The 26,033-nt window shown below is 35.5% G+C and overlaps 1 long non-coding RNA gene across 4 annotated transcripts in view; it reads right to left on the bottom strand.

Annotated features, from left to right (window-relative positions):
• Window positions 1-1,170: 1,170 nt before the first annotated feature.
• The window catches only part of LOC132495067 (uncharacterized), a 112,804-nt gene continuing 87,941 nt past the window's right edge, over window positions 1,171-26,033 (bottom strand). Inside the window, exons 5-7 of one of the 4 annotated variants that reach the window (XR_009533201.1) lie at window positions 17,932-18,013; window positions 9,759-9,855; window positions 1,171-1,677 (exon numbers count right to left, since the gene is read on the bottom strand). This is a non-coding gene — a long non-coding RNA (uncharacterized LOC132495067). Of the gene's footprint in view, window positions 1,678-3,265; window positions 3,428-9,758; window positions 9,856-17,931; window positions 18,014-26,033 lie in introns of all 4 variants that reach the window. The other 3 variants (XR_009533199.1, XR_009533200.1, XR_009533198.1) reach the window with 3 other exon arrangements.

Below are 26,033 nucleotides of genomic sequence, written 5' to 3'. Positions count from 1 at the left end.
ATAGGTACATTTGGTTTCAGGAATTGAAAGCCTTCCTCTCTGGGAGTTTATACTTTATCTGTAAGGCAAGAAATATTCAATTACTGAGAGTGAAAAAGGGTGGGAGGCTAGAGGTTTGACAGTACTGTGGAGTAATGAAATAAACAGGTTAAATGGAATTATAAGTCATTTAGAAAAAAGTAGCAGGATTGCCAAGCAACGCTGAAGTTTCATTTAACTTTAGTGACCATAAATTTAGAAGTACCAATCGGATAAGTTTTGTACAGTGCTTTTTCAACAAAGTGCAGTGTGCCCAACAAGGGAGCACTGTTGCCCCAATGACAGAGAACCTCTCATCTCCTGCTACATCTCTGTGAGAATTTGTGTATATCCCTGTAAATCACCATACCCATCCATGCACCCATGTACTGGCACCATATAAAGATGAGTCTCTAAGAGTCTTATCCTCAAAAAGAGTCTCGAAGCCACTTTCCCAACCCATTTCTTATTCACAAACTATTTATTGGACCTTGGGATCATTTTGTGTTTGCAGCCACGGTTCACCTCTCAAACACTAATTTACATTGCTTCCACCTGTGATGATCATTCAGATTGTCCTTCAGCATGTGCTATCTCATGCACGCATAAAGGAAATAGTTTTCATGTGAAAATTAGGAGTGCTCTTTAGTCACAGACCTAAGCCTATGAACAGGGTAAATAACTCAGTTACGCTGTCTGTACAACCCAGACTTCTTGTTTACCTTCTTCCAACACATCTTTCCTGTTACCTTAGGGTTAATAATGTTATTCGTTATTTCTAAAAACAAACCCCTCATAGAAATGCCCTATCTAATATAGGTTTTCCAATCCTGAAATCAAATTTGAGACCAATTCAAAGCTTGTCTAATATCGAGTGAGGGAAGGAGACTCTATAGAGGATTTGAATCAAGTTATTCTGAAGTGATCCTCTGAGAATTCACTCACTAAATCCAAGGACTAAAAGGGACCAAGAAAGAGGAGAGCAGGTAAACCTTGTTTCAAGTAGACCCAAACTGTACAAATGTTAGCTTTTCAAGCCTTCTCAAGAAAGTGAACTTTAAACATTTAGGCACCATGGTTTCCTTTTGAAATCTGATGAAATTTACAAATACTCTTCCTGAAAAATGCACACACAAACATATGCATATGAATTTTTTATTACAGTTTTAAGAGTTTCCCAGATACCCTAAGTATCATTCATGGGTACTGGTTCACAGCTCTCCAAGTAAATGATCAGTATTCAGAGGAAAACCAGCACATTCTTGAGATTTCTTCAATCAGGCATTCTCACCCTAACCCTGCAAACCACTCAGAATTAAATTTGTCCCAAGAGGTGTGGGGGAGAAAAATAATCACCCTCCACATTTTAATAATACCTGTCTTAACAAGGTAGCATGTTTCTCATAATCCAGAACTCAAAAATTAGAGTAAATCTTTACATTTTTTAATGATACATATTGAAAATTTTAACATGATTTTTAATTAATTATCATAATTCAGGAGTTACTCCATTGAAAAACTTGTAGAGATGGAAATGAAATTAGAGAATCACAAATCCATGCTGGAGATGTAGATTCTTGGTAGGCTTACCAAGCATCTTGGTTTGTACAGGAAGTGTTCCCAGGATATAGGATTTTCAGCACTAAACCCAGCAAATCCCTGGAAAACAGAGACAAATTGGTCATTCAAATAGGCAGATGACTTTGTTCACTCTTAACTAATGTAGCATGGCACAGAAAACTAGCCTCTGGCCTAATCAATTCAAATCTGTGCTTAGGAAAAATTACAAGGGGTAATAATAAAATTTATTGTAAGTTTACTTTGTGATAGGCAGAAATTAACACTTCCATGTGGAATATCACTTTTAAATCTAACTTATAATAGAGGTATTATTATTGCTACATCTTAAGGATGAGATTCAGTAATTAGTCCAGGGTCAGGTAGTGAGCAAGTCGAAAGTCCAGCATTCAAACACAAGAAACCTGACTCCTGGGCTTGAGATTTTTTTGTTTTTTGTTTTTTTAACATCTTTATTGCAATATAATTGCTTTACAATGTTGTGTTAGTTTCTGCTGTATAACAAAGTGAATCAGCTATATGTATACATATAACCTCATATCCCCTCCCTCTTGCGTCTCCCTCCCACCCGCTCTATCCCACCCCTCTAGGTGGTCACGAGGCACCAAGCTGATCTCCCTGTGTGATGCAGCTGCTTCCCACTAGCTCTCTATTTTATATTTGATAGTGTATATATGTCAGTGCTACTCTCTCACTTCGTCCCAGCTTACCCTTACTCCTCCCCGCGTCCTCAATACATTCTCTATGTCTGCATCTTTATTCCTGCCCTGCCCCTAGGTTCATCAGAACCTTTTTTGTTTGTTTGTTTAGATACCATTTATATGTGTTAGCATACAGTACTTGTTTTTCTCTTTCTGACTTACTTCACTCTGTATGACAGACTCTAGGTCCATCCACCTCACTACAAATAACTCAATTTTGTTTCTTTTTATGTCTGAGTAATATTCCATTGTATATATGTGCCACATCTTCTTTATCTGTTCATCTGTTGATAGACACTTAGGTTGCTTCCATGTCCTGGCTATTGTAAATAGTTCTTCAATGAACATTGTGGTACATGATTCTTTTTGAATTATGGTTAGATTTCTTGACAATTACTGTTTGAAAATACAGTAACTAGCCTATTAAAAACCCAAGGTTGTTTTTAAAAACCTTTGAGAACACATGAGGATATTTAGGTTTGTGCTGAAGAATGGACAGTTTAAATATAAGGACAAAGATATTCACCTCTATAGAGACAATAGAGATTATTTCTAATTAATTCTCCCCCCAAACCTTTTTTTCTACCAAACACAACATGAGTCTCATGTATATTTTGAAAAACATGCTCTTAATGTCCAAGCATAAACTGGACAACCATCTATTGGGCTGTTATATAATAGATTTATTCATCATGTGAGTATGAATTGATGACTACTAATAACCTTTCCAGTTAGAATTTCTCTAAGTCTGTGAATTTCTAAACTTACACAAACTCTTAATTTTCAAATGTCATTTCCAATTCTATACATAATTTAAGTGCAGAATTAAACCCTACTGGCATTTATGAATCAGGCTAGGGCATTCCACTTATTTCTACAGCAGCAAGTATTTGAAATGTTGGAAAGGCTTGGGAACTGTGTGAGATGAGGAGCTTCCCCAGATGCAGATAAAATATAAATGACCTTACTTTTAAAGTAAGGCCAACCAAAAGAAGAAACCATCTGTAAAATTTTTAAATCAGGTATTCATCATTTCAATTTTAAGAATATAAAGATAACCCAGATGGATGATTCATTGGGACAACATCACTGAAGGCAATCTGGTCTTATATTGAATACACCTGCTGGACCTGGAAGGGAGACAGAATAAGCAGAAGAATTTTTATCTTCCAATATTATCCAGAAATATTACAGTAAAAATAGTTGGCAACTTTTTTCTATACAGTCCAAATTGAATGAAGATGTCTGGCTTTGTTTCATTTTATTTCTCTTTTTAGGATGTGTCCACAATGGAAATTCTCAAACTGACCTTGCTAGCTACAATCATATTTCAGTCAAATGGTATGATTCACTAAATAAAAGAAAACAAAGGTTTAAAAGTGTTTGGTTTAATCATTCAAAGATTAAACTCATCAATCACTCAGTAGAATCAACAGTTTATGTATGTAAACATAGCTTTTATTTTAAAAATTCTCAAAGAGAATTGAATTTACATGAGGAAAAAGGATAGGCAACATTGATTATAGTCAAGAAAAAAAATGCAACTTTTAAGATGAGCAGTAAGTAAAATTATTAGGAAGTGAGGAGGGGGAAAAGGAGGAATTGGTTTTAACTTCCAGCTCGGATTTGACTCTCCTTTCCAATCACTTAGCATTTCTCATACCTCTTTCCTTTTTCTATTATATGGAAATTAGAAGGAAAAAATGATATGTTCAAAAGGAATAAAGAAGACAAGTTGTCTAAAGAAAGAAAAGGATAAATAAAGTTGGAGTCTTGTCCTGGAGCTCTCTTCCTACATGAAAAGTTTGAGGAGCATCATTTCCTTCAAGGAAACAGGGTATTTTGTCAGCATGGTGCTCCCTGATTTTTTTACTGCTAGCATTTCACTCACCACTGGCACCAGCTGGAGTCAACCCAAAGCATGCTTCCTCCCCAGAACCTGCTAAACTACCATGATGTTCCCAGCATGGCTCATCCTCTTACCATCTACCTCCATCCTGGGTGTAGATGATTTAGGAGCTTTGGGAAGCTGGGATAGAATCACATTTTCAGTTTTGTTCCTGTTAATCCTTTTTAAATTATGTCAGTTTACCTGCTTTTCATCTCCTTCTCTTGTGTCAGATTATTGCTAAAATGCCACATTCTCAGGGAAATTTTCCCTGACATTTAAAACATCAGCATCCACCACTACTCAGCTTCCTACTCTTCATTCTGCTTGTTTTTCTCTCACATTGATTATTATTGAATGTATCATGTATGCTCATAAGTAAGTTTATAAGTAAATTTACCTATTGCTTTTCTCTCCCTACCCTGTTCATTTCCATTAAAATCCACAAGGCAGACACTTTCATATGTCTTGTCTATTGCTGTGGCTGTGAACTTGGCACATAGTAGGCACACAGTAAATGTCAATTACTGGAATTAATTATTTGTCTTGTCCCCTATATTTGGGTCATAGCAGAAGCATCCTACATTGGTTACCCCTATCTCTTTGAGGGCAACAGATAATATAATGATGAATATAGGGCCCATGTGTGACAGGGAGATACAGCCTGGATTTTGGAGGTTGGAGACCTGGTTCTGTATAACTACTACAACCTGAGCATTGAACTCTGAGCTTTAACTCTGTAAAGTGAGAATTAAAATCATACCCTCTTTTCATCTCAAATAATTTATTTGAAAAATGCATACATAGTAAAATTTTATAGAAATATTGGTTATTTCTGTTTAACAAGAAAATCTGCCTGCTTTATCTGAAGTAGTAAGTAGCATATGGGAGGCTACAAGTTGTATTAAGACATATCTTTCTTGGATATGATCTATGGTACTAACTGGCTGCACACCTGAAAGAATTCACTTATGTTCTCAAGCAGTCCTCTTTCTCGAGTCTCTAAGTTTAGAGACTTAGTTGGCCATTGTAGCTAAATTATATAATATCATCTATCTTTTCTACATAATGCTATGGTGAACTAAAATAATTGCAACTTTATATTCAGTATGCATTTTTCATATCATATGAGCTGTTATTTAGCAAATGCACTTTAAAATTTGAGAAGGAAGTCATTCTTTGGTATGTTTATTGTCACTTGAGAACAATTAGTGTGGTAAGCTTATTGTCTGGAGAGAAAATTGTTATTTGACTTTATAGAATATCCTACTTTTCATACCATGGGTATAACACTTCATTTTAGAAATGTGGTACTCTAATATTGTAGGAGCATGAAAAGGAGGCAATTTCAGCCACTACTTAAGAATCATGAGCTCAGAGGACATCTAAAAAGTCTTTAAGGAACAAAAATTCTGGAAATGGGGTGGGGGGGAATGGCTGGATGTTTTTAACCTTTTATTTGAAGTCCTTCTGACTTCCCTTCTCACTTGATTTAGATTCATTGCTCAGTAGTAATTCTGAGGCTAAGGAAAAATAGGCTGCAGGAGAGGTTACAACAAGCTGAGAAGCAGATAAGTCTATATAACTACACTCTAAAGCTCATGGAAAATTTCAGTGTCATTTACTTTCATGAGTCATGATGTCTCCTCTGTAAGTTAGTCCCTCAAAATCTGACACAAATAGTGCCTTGCTAGAGCTGTTACTTCTGCTGAGGACTGAATGTAGACTCATTTGATTCTTACCATTATCTTAGTCACTCTTTCTTATTGCTCTAGAGGCTCCTTTCCCAAAGCTGATAGAGGCTTCCCATTCTGCCTTGTATTAATCTGAATGGATACAGAGTGACTCAAAGAAAAACAACCACAGATAGTAGCAGTAGGGTATATAGAGGTCACTGATCCAATCCACTTACCGTGAAGAAAAGAAAACTAGGGTCAAAGAAGGCTGAGTGATTTGTTCAGAGTGAGACATGGAGATGAAATGAAGAATGACGTGTCTGTGTCATGTCTAACACTCTTTCCAGATAATATTCTCTACCTTGAGTGTTTCTTTTGACCTACTTGAATATTTCTAAATGTTAGATGGAAGGAACAGAATAATTCGTTACATATTCATCAAAGAAAGGGCAAACTACAGAGTTAGGGTAATTAGGGCAGACGTTTATTCCTTAAATGGGAAAATACCCAGGAAGTATTTAGATCAGTGGTTGGCACTTACCAATTACTCAATTAGTGTTAATCAACATACATTTATTAGGTGTTAGATCTGAGTTATTTGTGAAATGTCTTAGAATTGAACAACGTGAATCATTTATATAACCAGGCCTTATCTCTGTGACACTGGAAAATCTACATAACTTGTGCAATTCACTTTCCTCAACTATGAAAAGGGAAAGTCAGTATGAATCATCCAGCATTGCAAGAATAATACCTGCAATTTAAAAGATGTTCATAAATGGTGGTTGTTATTATTAAAACCTCTCATAGCCTCAGCATGATAGCAACTAATGACTCACTATTTCAATCCCTTTTTGATAAATTGAGACAGACTGAAATTCCCTCCTACCACAGGGAAAGACCATTTCCCTGCCCCCTTGATGTTAAGTGTGACCGTGAGACTTTTCTCTGACACATTAGCAGAAGTGATATGCATCATTCCTAGGTGGAAGCACATAAAAGCCACTGCATGATTTTTATACTGTCTTTCTTCTATTCTTTGACTGGTATTCTGGATGATCCCAACCTACATCAACCTAGGGGCCTCAATGAGGACCGCATGGAACAGAGGGACCTGCCATTGAAAGATGGACATATAACGTGCGCAAAACACAGCTTGTCTTATTTTCTGTCCTTGTAACTTGGAGATTTTATTTTCCTTACTGCAGTATAATCTAGACTATCCTGATGATACAAGAAGACATTTCAAAGTTATATCTTTGATAACTATTCACCCAATGACATCTATGTAAATCCTTACTATTACTGAACTTTTCCTGCAACAATTCCATATGACTTATTAATTTTGTCCCTCATATATGTCAACAGATTCATTCAATAATATTTTCTGAGAGCACACTGTATTCCCTCACTTCTAAGACAGTAGCTTTTGCATAGTAGCCATGTAGTAGATGGTTGTTAAGTTAAACTGTCCAATTGAATTAGAACATGCCATTATTACTCAGAAGACCTCATATTATTGTTTCTTTTAGGGTGAGTAATAACCAGTCTGCCATTCTGGATCTAGAAGAATGAAACAGACATCCATCAACCTAAAATGTTTAAGCCCAGTTTCACCTGTAGGTAGGTACTACTGATGTCCATCAGAATTTCCCTTTGTAAACTTTGAGTGCTACAGGGAGATCAGCTCGGTGCTTTGTGACCGCCTGGAAGGGTGGGATAGGGAGGGTGAGAGGGAGGGAGATGCAAGAGGGAAGGGATGTGGGAACAGATGTATATGTATGACTGATTCACTTTGTTATAAAGCAGAAACTAATTTTAAAAATCAGAAAAAAAAAACTTTGAGTGCTACATATGATTGGGCTGAATGCAAGGTGGATATAAAAAATTATATATATATATACATATATATATATATATATATATATATATATATATATATATATATATATACACCTTAGGTCAAAGTATGAAATTTATGTTTGGCTCTTATCTGCCCTTCCAGTGTCACATTCTGCCTCCCTAGTACTCCCCAAACAACTTTGGACGTATATGTAATCGATTTTAACTGTCCATAAAACTATATGGCATTCCAGTTTTTCTTGTTCCTGATCCCCCATTTCAGTCCATGTCATTCAGCCCCAGGATTAGCCAATCAAAGGTTTCTATCAACCTAATCTACATGCCTGATTTAGGAGTGGTCAACTAGAGCCAACCAGAGCCAATCAGAACCAAGGAGCATCAGTCCTGGGACTCCTGCTATAGTAAATAAGAATAAGAAATTATCTTTCTGCTGGGGACTGAACTGAACCTGAAGCTTCTGCTGGAATCTTGCCACAGCAACATAAGAGTCTGCCTACCAAATAAACTAATACAGAGAGAGAGAGAGAGAGAGAGAGATAAAGAGAGAGAGAAAGAGAGACAGAGACAGAGACAGAGAGAGAGGGAGAGAGAGAGAGAGAAAGAGAGGGAGAGAGAGATTGAAATTATCCTTTTTTAATCTCTCCTTTTTCATGTCTCACAAATTCCTTTTACACACTTGGACACCTGATGGCTTGGCAATTCTATTTACTGTACAACTTAAATCTTTTCCTCTGGAGTCCTTTTGAGAAGTAGGGTTACTCTCTTGCTACTCATATTGCACAGTAGGAAGGTTAAATTCGGATCTCATGCCCTCCACTTTCCTGTGATGTTGGCTATTAAGATGTCTACTATTCTCTCCAAGAACCTCCTTTCTAATTTCACACCTACCTCTCCAGTCCCAGAAAATGGTTTTCTCTCCTAATTCAGATAAAAATATGAATGATTAAGAATGAATTCTTACAAATATCTATTCCCACATTAGATATACTTATGTTTAACCCACCTCTTTTCTTCCTGCCTCAGTGAAAGAATTGTCCCTTCTATTTCAAGTTAATTCTCCTACATGAGATCTAGATTTTATTCCTTCCTATTATTTCTAGGACTCCTCTTGTATGCATATTCTCTGTCTCCCTGTCTCTGTCTCTCTCCCTTTCTCTCTCTCTCTCTCTCTCTCTCTCAATCTCAATCTCTCTCTGTCTCCATTCCTCTATTAACACATATGCACTCAGCTGTTGTGTTGCCAAATTTAGCCAGTAAAACTAAAAGATCCCCTAGTAAATTTCAGGTAAGCAATGAAAAAATTTAATATAAGTATGTCCCAAGTATTTCATGATCTATTTATACAAAAATTACTTGTTTTTTACTTCAAATTCAAATTTAATTAGACATTCTGCATTTATTCTGACAATTATACTTAGCTACAATGCACCATAATCCAGAAAAGCAAGTACGGCAAAGTGTCTCATTGCTTTTTTCTCATCTTCTGTATTGAGTCATTCTGAAGGAATGGTTTTGGCTTCAGTCTGGTATAATCTTACATCTCTACAGAGCTTTTGCTCACAAATATTGACCTCTCAGAGTATAACTGAGGTGTCATCATGTCAAAAGCTTCTTTGCTTTTTAAGAATGAAGACTGATAGGAAAGAATAAGGAGACTGAAGGAAGCAGAAAATTCTGTCCTAATGTACATTTACATGCACTCTCTCACTACACATATAAACTCTCATCATCTCTAGATCTCATTCTGGTCATTGCCCTGTGGTTTTCCTCTTCATAGAGTTTTCTTTTACATCATTCAATTCTCAACCCTATGTTATCTGCCATCATTCCCATCATTCTAATGAGTTTAATGAAAATAAGGTTATTAACCAACTTCCAATCATGAAATTCAGCAGACATATTTAGTCCTTACCTTACTTGTTCTCTGCTTTGTTTATTATATTTTACTCACCTTTCTTCCTGAAACATTAACTATTATGAATTGAATTGTGCCCCCCCCAAAAAAAGATATAATGAAGTCCTGTTCTCCAGTACCTGTGCCTATCACCTTATTTGGAAAAAGGTCTTTGCAGATGTAATTCAGTTATGATGAAGTCATTAGGGTGGGTTCTAATCCAGTACGACTGGTATCCTGTTAAGAAGAGAGAAATTTTGATCAAGACATACACACAGAGAAGAACACCATGTGAATCTACAGACACAGAAGGTAGATGGCCACATGAAGATGGAAGCCGAGATGAAAGTTATGCAGCCATAGCCAAGGAATACCTGGAGCTTCCAGAAGCTGGAAGAGCTAAGGAAAGGTCCTCCCCTACAGGTTTCAAAGAGAGCATGGCTCTTCTCATACTTTGAATTTGTACTTCAAACCTCCAAACCGTGAGAGAATAAATTCCTCCTATTTTAAGCCTCCCAGTTTATGGTACTTTACCAAGGCAGCCCTAGGAAACTAATAGACTCACCTACCTTAATGCTCATGACACTATTAGATTATTTTCTGATATTTTCTACTTTTTTTCAGATTTTTTCCCTATTCTTCTATTTAATACATAAATGATGTTATTCACCAGAGTTTTATGTTCAGCCCTTCTCATTTTACATAATTTATCTAAATGACCTTATCCCTCACAAAGCTTTAACTACCATCTGTGTAATACCTATCAATACAAATACAACCATTTATTATGATTAATGTTAGTATTATTAGTCAATAAAGAGCTTTTGGTTTTTTATACCTCTGGGTCCTAAACACAAGTAGCACTATCGTGAAAAGAGGTCACATTGAATTCCTCTTGAATTCGTGGAGGAATCCATGACTCAGGAAATTGATGCACCTTGAAAAGCTGTCCATTCTCCTTTTGTGTCCAAGAAGTGTTCCAGTCAGCTTCCTCCACCCTAACTTTCCCAACAGTCATTAAAATATTTAATTCTGAAGTCAGTGTAAATACTTATTCTAACAATTATTGTGGGGCATAACAAGTGATAGAATGAGAAGCTATTGAGAGAGACTGATTCTGGTTTCTTCCTAATACACAGAAACAACTGAATCAAGCACCAAAGAATCCAAGTTCTAATCATGATTATTTTATTACCACTACCTAAGCAATATTTGTTTACTTATTTACTTATTTTTAATTCTTTATTTATTTATTTAATTTACATTTTATCCCTTCAAGGTTTTGAGGTGATTCATAAAACATATATAAAATAAAATAATAACAAAATTAATAACCTTATGAAATGCACTTACTAACTAAAGTTCCCAAGAGTGTTATGCTGCTTAAATGAGAGAACATGTGAAACTGGGCTTTATATTATAAAGTAATAAAGACATGTAAGGTATTATTATTTTGAGAAAAAGAAAGTTGTTTTTCGAAGAAACTATTATCAATGTATTACTACATGAGTTTCCAAAATCTAGTATGTTTACCCAATGTGTGAATCTGGCATGAATTTAACAAATGGCTCAGCCTCTCCATTCTTAAAAGACAGAGTGAAACAAGCCGAGATCGGCTAACTTCTGGAAATAGCTGGAAGAGAGAATGCAATGAGAACAAACAATAGCCAGATAATGATTCTCTCTTTTGTAAACAATATTCTTATATTATGATGTTGATGAGGATTATAGAGGCCTCCATAATCCCTAATAAATCAACCTGTTTTTGATTTTTTTTAAATTTGAGGTGATATTTATTAACCTGATTTATATTTGAAAAATACCATCAAAATGGAGCTGATGCACGCGAGTCTTCACGATGGATGCATTCCATCCCAGTCCCCTACTCATACCCCTAAGCACATGATTGCATTGTCTCAGGTGAAACACACCTGTGACTTTCCTGGCATTTGGCATGGAACTTGTCTGGTATAAGCCCATTTCTGAATGGCACATTACCCCTTTGCTCCTTTTCTCTCAAAATGTCTTCTTTTGGGAAAACAGAAAAACACACCTAGACAAATAACAAAGTATGCTCCCATAAAAGACCTTCAGCATGCATGAGCCAGCCAAGATCTGTACGTGTTTGATTACTGCCAGTACACTCATCCAGCAAACAGATGCAAATGGGACTTGAAGGGACACAGAGCAATAAAGTTTTCCATTGTGCTATGCTGCACAGCACTGCAATTATAGGCACATCTGCGGTAACTCATATTCTGGGAATCTAATAGAAAGTCTTTGATTTCATTTTTCTACCTGCACTGAAAGCCAAATATTGCTATTTCATACATTTCAGTATCCTGGTTTTATGTTGATCAAAACTGGTGACAAGGTGACTACCTGTTTCCCCAGACTCCCCTCTGTCACTCCCCCATCCCTGTCATGGCCAGCAAATACTGGCCTCTGATCATCAAACCTCTGTTCACAGATTCGGAGAAAATCTGCTGACTGGAGCATATTTCTTCTACAGTAGTCAGAGGAACAAAACAACATAGAGGGAAATAATGAAATAAAGGATAAAGGAATTGGCAACCAGGAGCTTGGCCAGCAGAAAAGAATTTTCTAGTTAATAAATTAAGGTTGAACATGACAGAGCTGAAATGTAACCTTTACAAGTAAAATCCACAAGAATTTAAACTTGAAATTTTGGAAAATACAATGACAGAGCTGTCTTTGTTTAATGGTAACCTCAGTGATTTAAGGAGAATTTTAAATTCCAGTGAAACTAAAAGAGAAAGAAAGAATAAAAAGAGTACTTTTTCAATTTTTCTAGAATAAAATGGATTAGAAAAATATTTGTGAGAATGCTCAATCAAATGAATAAGACACATATGTATCTACTTTGAATTGACTTTCATAAAATGACTTCTGAAAACTATGTGATTCAAATATATTTCAGATCTACCTACATTTCTAAATTTTTAAAAAATTCTTATATACTTAAGTCAAAGTGTACAGACTTTGAATTACTAAAGCAACTCTTCAGCCTGCTTCTCTTATGTATGGGTTTCCTGTCGATTTTAAATTTGTAATTTTTGTAGATATTTTCCTACCATCTTGAATGTTATAAAGGAATAAAAGAAGGAATTTTAGGTAGCAGTCCCTTTACCAAGTGGAAAGATTATATTAATTAATGTTAATCCCATTACTTCACTGTACTAATCACTGCATATCTTGTCTCAACTATAAAATCTAAAGTTAATATCAGAACTATGGAAACATGTAATAGTTCATCAGAAGGAAGCAGAATCTATAACGTAATGCCTTTATTTCATAGACAGGGAACATGAGGCCCAAGAAGAATAATTGTTACACAATACAGCACAACTTCAGACTTGGATATATTTTTTAAAAATTGTCCCATCACAGATCCTTCAGAGACCTTGTCCACTAATCTCAGGTTTTACCTGTTTTACTCATTAACTGACAAAAATAAAGATGTCTTAGTATCTCAGAAATGGAAGGCCAATCAGAGACCAGTTTATCCCTCTGACTAGTAGATGGAGACATGAATAGTTTCAGAAACAAAAAAATTATGTCCTATGCATATCAAAACTACACTGAGGTACCACTTCACACTGGTCAGAATGGCCATCATTAAAAAGTCTACAAATAACAAATGCTAGAGAGGGTGTGGAGAAAAGGAAACCCTCCTACACTGTTGGTGGGAATGTAAGTTGGTGCAGCCACTATGGAAACCAGTATGGAGATTTCTCAAAAAACTAAAAATAAGGTTGCCATATGATCCAGAAATCTCACTCCTGGGCATGTATCCAGACAAAACTCTAATTCTAAAAGATACATGCACCCCTATGTTGATAGCAGCACTCTTCACCATAGCCAAATCATAGAAACAACCTAAATGTCCATCAGCAGATGAATGGACAAAGAAGATGTGGTACACATATACAATGGAATACTACTCAGCCATAAAAAATAATGAAATAATGCCATTTGCAACAACATGGATGTAACTAGATATTATCATACTAAGCGAATTAAGTTTGAAAGACAAATATTATATGATATCACTGATATGTGAAACCTAAAATATGACACAAATGAACCTATCTATGAAACAGAAACAGACTCATAGACATAGAGAACAGAATTGTGTTTGCCAAGATGGAGAGTGGATAAGGGAAGGATGGAGTGGGAGATGATTGGGGTTAACAGATGTAAGCTATTATATACAGAATAGATAAAAAACAAAGTCCTCTGTATAACACAGGGAACTATATTCAATATCCTGTGATAAACCATAATGGAATAGAATATAAAAAATAATGTATGCATAGGTACAACTGAATCATTTTGTTGTACAACAGAAATTAACACAACATTGTAAATCAACTATACTCCAATTAAATATATTTAATTAAAAAAAGAAACTATTTCCTTAAGGCTATGTAATTAGTTAACTAGTTAATAATGTGAGTTGGTGATCCTTTACCCTTTATTCTGTAGTTCATCTAAGCAAATAGAGTTCAGTCTCATTCTAAGTCCAATGAACTCTGGGAAATGTGCTTAGTTTATATGGGGACTTACCTACCTAAACTAAGATCAAAATGCTTTATTATATAATGTGAGGCAAAGGATTCTACCCACCAACTTTGTGGATGACAAAGAAAAAGGGACTGTGGGTGGTAAATTCTCCTTCTTACACACACACACACACACACACACGCACACGCACACGCACACGCACACACACACACACACACACACCGAAGTCCTGAACTCATTAAATTGCAGTGGAGAGAGATACTTCATTGAATGCCCTCAAGTTCTTCTTTGTATTTAAACTCCTGCACTGGCAACCTCAGCTTCCTCTTTATCAGGTTTGCAGTGTCTCTGCAGTGATATCTCCACATTAACATATACTCTCAGAAAAAGGATTGCTATTATTCATATCTTAATGGACTTTTAAATATCAGGGTCCAACTTTTTCCAAAGGAATTTGCATTTTAAGCCATGTATGTATTTGTACAAAGAAAGTTGTGGGTTTTTTTTTTTCTCCTAGTAAAATCAGCGACAATTAGGTAGGAAAAGCATTTGGGAGCACATACAAAGTTTCCCCTGACATCCTCAAAATAACACCATATGGCTCACTTCCTTCGTTGCCTTTGAGTAAGCCAAAATCTGATCCCACACTTTGCTGGCTCACCAAAGCTCAGTCACATTGCCACGTATTTGTAGAGTACATCTTCCCAGGGTGGCCTGAAACCTGAAGGGTCATCTGTTTTGAGTGACCCTCCCAGAATTCCCTTTGTCAATATGTAACAGGTGACTGACTAGCACTGAAGGATTAGTATGACTGCACAGTTTAATTCAACTTTTTTTTTAAATATCGTTGGAAAGTTCGAGGTGAATGTCTGAAATTCTGTTATCATTACTTTCTGTACAATAATGTATTTTAGTTTGCAAATATCAATAGTATACCCTTCAATTTTCAAACTATAAAACTGTTACCACCTTACTAAATATGTAAAAGAGAGGCATGTTCTAGAAATATTGTGTTACAATTTAGTTCCAGCTTTGCAACTAATGTAATCACTCATTCATTTATTCATTCAACAAGCCTGTATTGAGCTCAAATTACATCTATCCTGTGGAACTTGTATTCTAATAGAGGTGACAGACAACAGAAGTAATGAATAAGTAAACCCTGTTTTATGTTACAAGGTGATACGTGCCATAGGAAAAAAAATTTAAGTACATTAAGAATAGAGGAATGAGGAGAGACCAGAATTTGACAAGGTTTCAAGGGAAGTTAAAATTGCAATAACCAGGAATGAAAGGGTAATTGTGGACGACAAGACTTAAGGCATAAGCATGAGCTATACTGACAAAGCTCTGAGTTTTCTAATTTTTGAAAGGAGAACATTTAACTTAAAATGATGGCTGGAGGAGAGTAAGAATTATAATTAACATCTATCTATGTAAACCATGTTATAGAATAGGAAAGCTGTAGTTTTCTATCCTCACCATCCTTACTCCATACCCCACTTCATTTTTAATTATATGCCTCAAAACGTAGCCTCATAATTTGTCTATTCTCTTCTGGGGGATTTTTTAGTCCCTTTTTTGTTAACTCTTTCACTTTATTCTGAACTCAGTGGTTAGATTTACACTCTTGAAAGATGGCTCTGCACATGATTCACATCTTCAAAATGCTTCCATTGCTCCAATGCCTATAGAAATTCAAGTCTGAACTGGTGTGTAAGGTGTCTTAATTGCAACCAAAAGAACTTTGTAAGAAATGTCGCCCATGACTTTCTCAAATTCTGTCCAATTTGGACTGACCACACATATATTCACCTATGGACTGCCTTGTCATAGAACTTACTGCATATCCCACCCACCAAAAATCGTAGCTCAAGTGTCACCTCCTCCTAATAAATTTTGTGACTTCCTTTGCCCTTAAAGCCAAAAAAACTCTCCCTTCTATGAAGTTTGTTCCATTAGACTATTAACTATATTTTGCTGTGTAAAATAATTATTTGTGTGTGTGTGCATTTTTTTTATCCTCCCAGAGTAAAACATGTAAAACCTAGGCCAAAGTTTGCAAAGCATCTATTTCCAAACTAAGTTGTATAGAGTTTCCCAAAGGGTAATCTGAGAACTACTGAGCACATGACATATTCAATGAAGAGAAAAAGGTGTTATAGTTAAAAATGATTAGGAAATAAATAGATTAAATATGTTTAGGCCCTATGGTTTAAATAGATACACTGTGTATACTTCCTAATATTTATATAGTAGTGCATAAAAAGTTCTGAGTTAGAGTCTTGCATAACTTTGTATATTCCTAAGTTCATCTGAACATGGAAACTTTTTTTTGGCCTTACTTATATGAATGTATTTTGAAACTATTGTTCAGATAAAAAGTTTTTGATAAATGTTAATGTAAAAATCATGAACTATGAGTTACTACACCTCCCATCTCCTTTTGTCTGTTACTTAATTTCTGAAATGCCATACAAATAAAAATTTTTAATTCAGCTGTCTTGAAACTGTGTTTCAGGATGACATCAAAATTTCCCAGATGTTAAAACACTCTGTGATCATTTTGTAATGTATAGAACTATTGGTCCACTATGTTCAGCACCTGGAACTAACATAATACTATGGGTTATTTACACTTCAATTTAAAAAATTAAAATAAATAAAGAAAAATAAAGGAAAAAAATTAATGAAAGAAAAATTTAAAAGTAACCATCAGTGATAACATAATGCAGTTAATTTTTATTTGAGGCTCAAATATTGGGTTAAGAATTTTATGTACTTATCATTTGGACACTGAAGTATACTGTCTGAGATTTATAATTTAGGCAATATTAATGTGTCCCAGTAAAATTTCACTTACAAAGCCTAAGATAGAGGCTCTTTCCAGGGCCAATTTTACAAATAAATTAAAATATATTCAATTTAAAAAGAAAGCACGGCCTGGGCTCTCTGTTTGCCAATGATGACAGGTTGACCTGGTAGATGTGGCTACCTAAAGGTGTTTTATTGGTAAAGACAGCCTCCCCACAGGATATTAAGTCTGCCAATTTGAGCCAAATACATGCCCAAATAGTGAGAATTGTACTAGTGAATGTAGGAATGAACAAATAAATGAATTATCTGTGTTTATAAGTAGACAGAGGGGAAGAGGATAAGAAGACACTCTGCTTGTCATGAGTAGTGGCTTATCACTGAGCTGAAAGAAAAAAGTATAAAAAGTAGAGAACAGGGATACATAAAAGAGGACAAACTTAAGATGTCCCATTTTTGCCTACTTCAGCAGCTCTTAATCAAGGACAATGTTGCCCACTAGAAGGCACTTGGAAATGTCTGGCAAAATTTTTGCTTGTTGTAAGTGGAGTGGGGTAAGGGATGCTCCTGATATCTGTTTATAGAGGTCAGAGATGACATTCAAATCTTATAATGCACAGGGCAGGTCCCCACAGAAAAGAATCATCTGTCTCAAAACGTTAATAGTGCTGCTGTTAAGAAACCCTTGCCTATACTGAGTTCAGAAGTTGTGAATTGAGGTATATTTTGTGTAATGGAGAAGATACATATAACATTGCTTCATGGAATGTATGAAGATTTTCCCTTTGTTTTAGTGTTTCTACACAGCATTTTTTGTGTGAAGAGGCTTCTTCTCCAAGGGGATCATTGTTAGAATCAGCAGAACCAAACATAAGGGCAAATAAGCACAAAACAATTAATAATATGAGATACATGCAATGATGCCATTAGGTTCTCATGGTGATTACTCACAGCTTTGAGGAGAAGTTTTAAATGCTCAGTGAGAGTTTTATAATTCTTCCTTTAATTCATTGCCATTTCCTCAGATTTTCTCCTAAAAAATTTAAAAATGCGCCCTTAAATAATCTTATTGAAAATAAAATATATTTGCTTAATGTTTGTCAAAATCTGAATAACATGATCTCCCTTTTTTAGGTATTGTGGATGTGTATTAATATGCTATCCTTAAAAATATACCTCTCTTCTCTTGAGTCTTCTAAATTGTTTCATGGTTGAAGCAAAAATTATAACACTGTCTGATGTGTTTCTAAATGTATGTAAAGGGACTCTTTATGACAATTATATTTTAAATAGGCAAGGATACAGAGATGAGGTAAGGTTACTATACTTCATCTGAACTCGTAGTATGGTGACACTAGTAGACTGTGTTATGTATAAAAAGTAATACCAAGAACAACCATTATAAAAGATACACAGAGAGATACTCAAAAATACCATATATAAATCAAAATATTTTTAATGTTCAAGTCGTTCACAAAAAGGAAAGAAAAACAAACAGAGGAAAAAGTCAGAAAAAAACAAATAGAAAACAAAAAATAAAATGGCAGACTTAAGCCCCAACATTTAATTATATTTAATTAGATTAAATGTAAATAGTCTTAATACACCAACTATAAGACAGATTGGTGGATCATATTTAAAAACATGATCCAACTATGTGCTATCTACAAGAAACATTTCAAATATAACAATATAGGCAGGTTGAAAATGGAAGTGTGGGGAAAGATATACCCTGCAAACACTGACTGAAGAAAGCAAGAGTGTGCCTACTAATACCAGATAAAGTAGATTTTAGAGCAAAGAATATTACCAAAGTGGCATTATTATAATGTCATAATGCATTATCATAATCAGAAAAGTGTCAGTCCCCCAAGAAGACATAGCAATCAAGTGCATATGAGCCAAAAAACAGAGCTGCAAAATGTGTGAACCAAAACTGATTGAACTGAAAGGAGAAATAGAGAAAACTTATACTTGAAAACCTCAACAATCGCCAGAACAACTAGATAAAAAGTCAGCATGGATATAGGACTTAGCAACACCATTAACCAACCGGATCTAATCAACATTTATAGAACACTCCATCTGACAGCAGAGTGCACATTCTTTTCAAGGAAGAGAGACCACATCCTGGGCCATAAAACAAAACTCAATAAATTTAAAAGAATTCCATTGTGTCTGGACTATATTCTTCAAATATGTGAGATGAAACTAGAAATCAATAACAGAAAGATAAAAATTTCCAAATGTTTTGTGAATAAACAAGCACTTTTAAATACTGCATTATCAAAACAGAACTCTCAAAGGAAATTAAGAAATACAGTTAACTGATTGAAAATGAAAATACAACATATCAAATTGTAAGACAAAGATAAAGCAGTGCTGAGGGAGAAATTTGTAGCACTAAAGGCAACTAGAGAAAGGGAAAACATTGAAATTAGTCATTCAAGCTTCTACTTCAAAAACCAAGAAAACAGAAGATCATAAAAAAACTAAAAGCAAACAGAAGGAAGGAAATAATAAAAAGTAGAAATCAATAAAATTGAAAGCAAAAACAGTAGAGAAAATCAATGAAACAAAGAGTTGGTTCTTTGAAAAATTTAGTAAAATTGCCAAGCCTACTATAAGACTGACACAGAAAAAAAGGGGGGGGGGCAAGAGAGAGGTAACACATGTTACCCATATCAGAAGTAAAACAGGAGATATAACCACGACCCTGAAAATAGTAAAAGGAGACTTAGGGAATACCACAAACAACTCTACACAGGCATTTTAAAATTTAAAATACACAGGAATTTTAAAATTTAGAGAAAATGGATCACTTTCTCAAAAAAAAAAAAAAACAATCACAACTCACCCCCTATGAAATAGGTAATTTGACTAATTCTTATAACTATTAAGGAAATTGTATTCGTAATTTAAAAATCCCTGAAACAGATATCTCCATGTCTATGTGTTTTCACTGTGTAATGTGAGTTATAAAGTTTTTTCAGATGATCTTTATTAAGTTAAGAAAATTATCTGGTATTTGCTCTTTGAAAGACCCTGTTAATGGGATTGAAAGACAAGATACAGAGTGGGAGAAAATATTTGCAAACCATAAACCCTGATAATCATCCTATCCAGAATATATAATGAACTCTCAAAACTCAACAGCAAAAGAAACCAAATAACCCAACTAGAATATGGTCAAAAACATGAAAAAACATTTCACTGAAAACAATATATAGATTGCAAATAAGCATGTAAAAGATTTCCAATATCATTATCCATTAGGGAAATGCAAATTAGAACATCAATGAGATGTAGTTACACACCTATCAGAATGGTTAAAATTTTAAATATTGACAACACCAAATACTGGGAAAGATATGGGGAAACTAACATTATCCATACATTGTTGGTGGCAATGTAAAATAGTACAGCCATCTGGAAAACAGTTTAGCAGTTTCTTAAAAATCTATCATACACAACTATTTTATGACCCAGCCAATTGCACTTTTAGGCATTTATCCTAGGGAAATGAAAACATGTGTTTACACATATCATGTAAACAACTGTTTATAGCAGTTTTCTTCCTAATATTCCACAACTGGAAACAACTCATATGTCCTTTAATGGGTGAATGATTAAACAAACTGTGGTACATCCATACCATGGAACAATACTCACAAAAAAGAATAAACTATTGACACAGAAACAACCTGAATGAATCTCCAGTGAATTATGCTGAGTGAAAAAGGCCAATCCCAAGTTATATACTGTAAGATATATATATATATATTTTACATTTATATAACATTCTTGAAATGACAAATGTTATAGAAATGGAGAAAAGATCAGTAGTTGCTATGGATTAAGGAGGAGGTGGATATCGGAGAAAAGTGTGAGTGGCTATGAAAGGGCAACATGAGGGATTCTTGGGTTGATAGAAAATTTCTGTATCTTAACTGTGCCAATGTCAATATCTTGGTTGTGATATTGTACCATAGTTTTGCAAGATGTTACCATTGGACTAAATTGTGTAAAAGGTTCATGGGAATCCCTCCATATTATATCTTAAAACTGCATATGAATCTATAAATAAATTAAAACTTTATTTTTTTTTGAAAAAGCCACATTTTCCCTCTTTTAGGTTGTTTCCCTTAATCCAATTAATATTTGTCAGGTTTTGACCATCTGTCAATCTCTACTCTTCAGAGACAGTTCAATGATTACTGGCAAGCACTTATAATCTCCCAAGCCAAATAGTCAGTTAGTGGTGGTTCCCTAGAATAATTTGCTGAGCTGTGTAATCACTCCACATAGGCCAAGCAGGAAGAAGTGCCATAATTGATTATCAATGTCTACAGTGGATGTGGAGATAAGCAATGACAGAGGACATCTTTGATCTGTTGAGCAGCATAAACACATAAACAGGATATTTACAATACTAGAGTGTAAATAGTAATGAGCAGAAGTAATAAATAATTCTGCCTGGTGATGTAGAGAAAACACAAAAATCATAGAAGCATTTTAAAAAGGCATAATGTAAGGGAAAGAACTTGCCATAGAGAGGAAATCATGCACACAAGCAGAGTGAAAAGCACTCGTTGATTATAACATAGCAATCCTACATAAGGATGGCAGGAAGTGAAGCAGAACAGACACTTGGGTTTACCTGGTCTTGGGCTCCTTACAGCATGCTAAGGATTTCAATTATTCATAATTTTTAATGGTACTTAGAATCAAGGGCACATTATAATTTCAAAGATTTTTTTCTCTTTAGAAATGTATAGACTAGGTGTTTTTATCTGAAATATCATCATCATTTGTATACACATAAGCAACATCACTTGCAGAAAATCAGATGGAGGGAATCTACTTCATCCTGGAGTACTGGCACCATTCCTTGAAGAGTCAATCCTTTTTTGAGGACTGCTGGCTTGCTTAAAACTATCATAGGTCAGAAAAATGCTTGAGAAAAATTAAACTGAATTATTTTTTACAATTGGTGCATAAAGATGCAAACACCATGCCTTTGAAGAGTCACATATGGTGTATCACACATATTAGTCTGGGTTTCTTGGTATGCAGCATTTAGATACATGATAGAACAATAGCTCCTAACCTGGTTGACCATCATTCTTATCCAGGGAACTTTAAAAATCTAAACTCCCAGGCCATACTGCCAATTTACTCAGTGAATCTCTTAAAAAGGACCTAACTTCTCAAGTGGTCCTAACTTTGGGCAAGTTTTAAAAGCACTGTATTAAAACTTAAAGCTTGTTATGTATGGGCTGAACTGTATCCCCCAAAATTTGTATGTTGAGACCTTAACTCCTAGAATGTCATAATATAACAGTATTTGGAGATAAGCCCTCTAAAGAGGTAAGAAGTTAAAAATGAAGCCATTAGGATGGGCCCTAAACCAATCTGACTGGTGTCCTTATAAAAAGAGGAAATTTGATGGAGAAACACCGGGAATAAGCACACACAGAAGGACGACCATATGAACACGTAGCAAGAAGGCAGCCATCTGCATATCATGGAAAGAAGACTCAGAAGAAACCAAACCTGCCAACACCTTGACCTTGGACTCCAGAACTGAGAAAATTAATTTCTGTTGTTTAAGCCACCCAGTCTCTGGTACTTTGTTATGGAAGCCTTAACACACTAATGAAGGCTGGTTTATGTTGAATAAAATTATGTTAGAGTACTTGGCCTAGTTGGAAAGGTGAAGATCATAGCAAAAGTAGAGACGACCTAGCAACAGCCAGAAGATAAATGAATAGGGAATCATCTATTAGAACCGGAATGTGCAAACTACAACCCACTGGACAAATCTGCTTCATCACCTATTCTTGTCAATCAAATTTTATTGGAAAACATGGACATGCTCATCCATTCATGAATGTCTATGGATGTCTATGGCAGCTCTCAGGTACAATGGCAAAGTTGAGTATTTGAAAAAGAAACCATTTGGCCCATAAAGCCTAAAATATTTACTATTGGGCCTTTTACAGAAAAAAAATTGTCAACTTCACACTAGAATATAAACTACAGGAGAGCAGGGACTTTCTGTCTAGCATAGCATTGTCAATAGAACTTTCTGCAATGATCAAAATATACTATCTGTACTGTCAACATGGTAGCTACCAGACACATGAGGCTATTTAAATTTAAATCAGTTATAATAAATTAAAATTGAGAATTTAGTTCCTCAGTCTCATTAGCCACTATCAAGTTTGCAATGGCCGTGTATGTGGTCAGTGGCTACCATCTTGGAAAACACAGTTCTAGTCTCACTCCTTATTGTATTCTTAGTGCTTAGATCAGTGCCTGGCAAATAATACACAGGCATTCCAGAAATATTGGTAATTGATAAAGGAGTAAATGAATGAATCAGTGAGAAAGGAGAGTTTTTCATGCATATATAAGCATTAAAGTTCACACTGAATTAAATTCCAAATTATGCCACTGTGGTAGGCAGAATTATAAAGAGATGTCCCCCAAAACCCCCATCTCATGGTTATTCAACCCTAATCTAGGTACTTTTTGGAAGGGATTTTCCAATTGTAATAATTAAGGTTATAAATCCTAAGATAAGGAGATGAAACTAGAACATCCAAGTGAGCCTAATCTACTCATGTGAATCCTTAAAAGCAGAGAAATTTCTCTAGCTGGAGTCAGAAGGCAGATGTTGCAGAAGAGGAAGGCAGGTGAGATGAGGCAGAAGAAGAGCCAGAGAAATTAGAAGTGTAAAAAGAATTTCTTAACCCTCCGTTGTTGACTTGAAGGAGGCCACAGCCCTTCAAATGAAAGTGGCCTCTAGAAACTGAGAACAGCCTTCAGCCAAGAGCTGCATAGCATTGAATTCAATCAGTAACCTGGACTCAATGAGCCTGGAAATGAATTTCCCCCCATAGCCTCCAGACAGGGACACAACCATGTTCTGAGGCTCTAAGCGTGGAACCAGTAGAGCCACCTGTGCCTGAACTTCTGACTCACAGATACTGTGAGATCATAAAGCTGCTAAACTTGTGATCATTTGTCATTTATATAGCCACAATGCAGGAATTAAGTGTCCAAAACTTAGGTTCTTGGAGTGACTATAAAGAAAGCATGAATAATTATACATCTGAGAGGAAAATAAACCCCCAGCCTATTCTCCACATATCCCTTCTGAAGGGACTTGGGGGAAAGGCAAGTAATCAGCTTATGTAAGGCAACTCTTCCTGGTTCAAAAATACATCTTTGGAGCCAGTGCAAAAGTCAGCTGTGCTAGCCGAGTCAGATGGAACGCAAGAGCACCAGAAGACACCTCCTCTCAATTCTCACACCCCACCAAGTTCTACATTAACTAAGGGCTTTGTAAAGAAAATTTCAAGCCAAACTGGACTGGAGCGCCTCTGTCTAAGGTCACACACACACACACACACACACACACACACAAAATATCACAAACCATGTAACTATGCCCCCATCCTATCTTTTATCTTAATTTCCTCTGGAGTAGTTAATTTTCTTTCACACATCTCTTGAGATATGCAGTTAATCATGTTTAACACATAATTATGTCATTCCCCAGGGACACCAAACAAATATACATATGACAAAACTATCAAAAACACTTAGCATCTAGTAAATTATTTCCAAATACCTTTAAGGTAATGGCATATATTTAGAAATAGAAATGGTCTTAACGATAATCTGTCACTCTGATTCTAATTCCCCATCTTTCTCTTCCAAACACACGAAAAAAAGGGGTGGTGGGTATGGAACTCTGCCACTGAGGAGAACTTTGCTCCTTGTGAGTCTATTGAAAAGGCATGTGAGTGGAATATTGGTGGAATTTGTAGACACCCAAAGAAGTAGAAGAAACCACTCATGTTGGAAACAGGGGAGGCCTAGGTAAAGATTATCCAGCATCTCCAGCCTCTGTAATTGAGCATGAGTCTTGTCCATAAGGAAGAAAAGAGAGGGGAATTGTTATCAAGTACACAACCAAGAGGATCTAACCCAGATACATGTGTAGTTTAATTAATGTGTAGAGAGTCTTATAGTGGTTTCCCAGTTGTCTAGAGAATCTTATAGTGAACCATCCCTGAAGAGAAGATAAAGAAGTGGTAGATCCTTAAATCCTAATATTATAAAAGGAAAGGAGAGAGAAATAAATGTTTTACAAAGCAACAGAGGAAAACATAAACAAGGGGAGAAATGGTATATAAGACTGAAGCCAGATCATGGGAACCTGTGTACTAGATCCTATTAGTGGTCCCCCACACACAGATTCCCTTTACTAGTTTGGTGCACTCATCCTCTAGCTGGTATCCTCTAGCTGACTATTGATGATAAAGGCTCACAGCCTCACCATTCTCTGGAAAATTGCCCATGGCTAAAGGGAGTCACGTCAGCTGAAAATGCCTAGGATCTGCAGTGTTTGTGATGGCCTGCAGGTATGAAAGGTGGTCTCCTTGCCTCAAGATGGAAAACTCACTGGTGCCATTTATACTTCAGAGCTACCCATGGGATCAGGCTAAGGCTAGATGTCAGCTGAAACCACATTTTGCTTAACTTCTTCCTTTATTTTCTCCTGCTTCCTTCTCTTTCTTACAGGTTTCTGCTAAAAACATCTCCTTAAATCTTATTCAGGCATAAAAAAGAATGAAATAATGCCATTTGCAGCAACAGGAATAGACCTAGAGATTATCATACTAAGAGAAGTAAGCCAGACAGAGAAAGACAAATATCATATGACATCACTTATATGTGGAATCTAAAAAAGCTTTTTGAATGATACAAATGAATTTATTTACAAAACAGAAACAGACTCACAGACATAGAAAACAAATTTATGGTTAATAAAGGGGAAGGGGGGAGGGATAAATTAGGAATTTGGGATTAACAGATTTATATACTATATATATATATAATAGATAAACACTAAGGATCTACTGTATAACACAGGGAACTATATTCAATATCTTGTAATAACCTATAATGAAAAAGAACAGGTTAAGTTATATATAGAGAGATAGATAACTTATCTATCTATATCTATATATCTATAT

Source organism: Mesoplodon densirostris, chromosome 8 (genome assembly GCF_025265405.1).
Source record: "Mesoplodon densirostris isolate mMesDen1 chromosome 8, mMesDen1 primary haplotype, whole genome shotgun sequence".
NCBI lineage: Eukaryota > Metazoa > Chordata > Mammalia > Artiodactyla > Ziphiidae > Mesoplodon > Mesoplodon densirostris.
The sequence above is the reverse complement of the archived record's forward strand: the minus strand, read 5'-3'. Positions and strand labels throughout refer to the sequence as shown.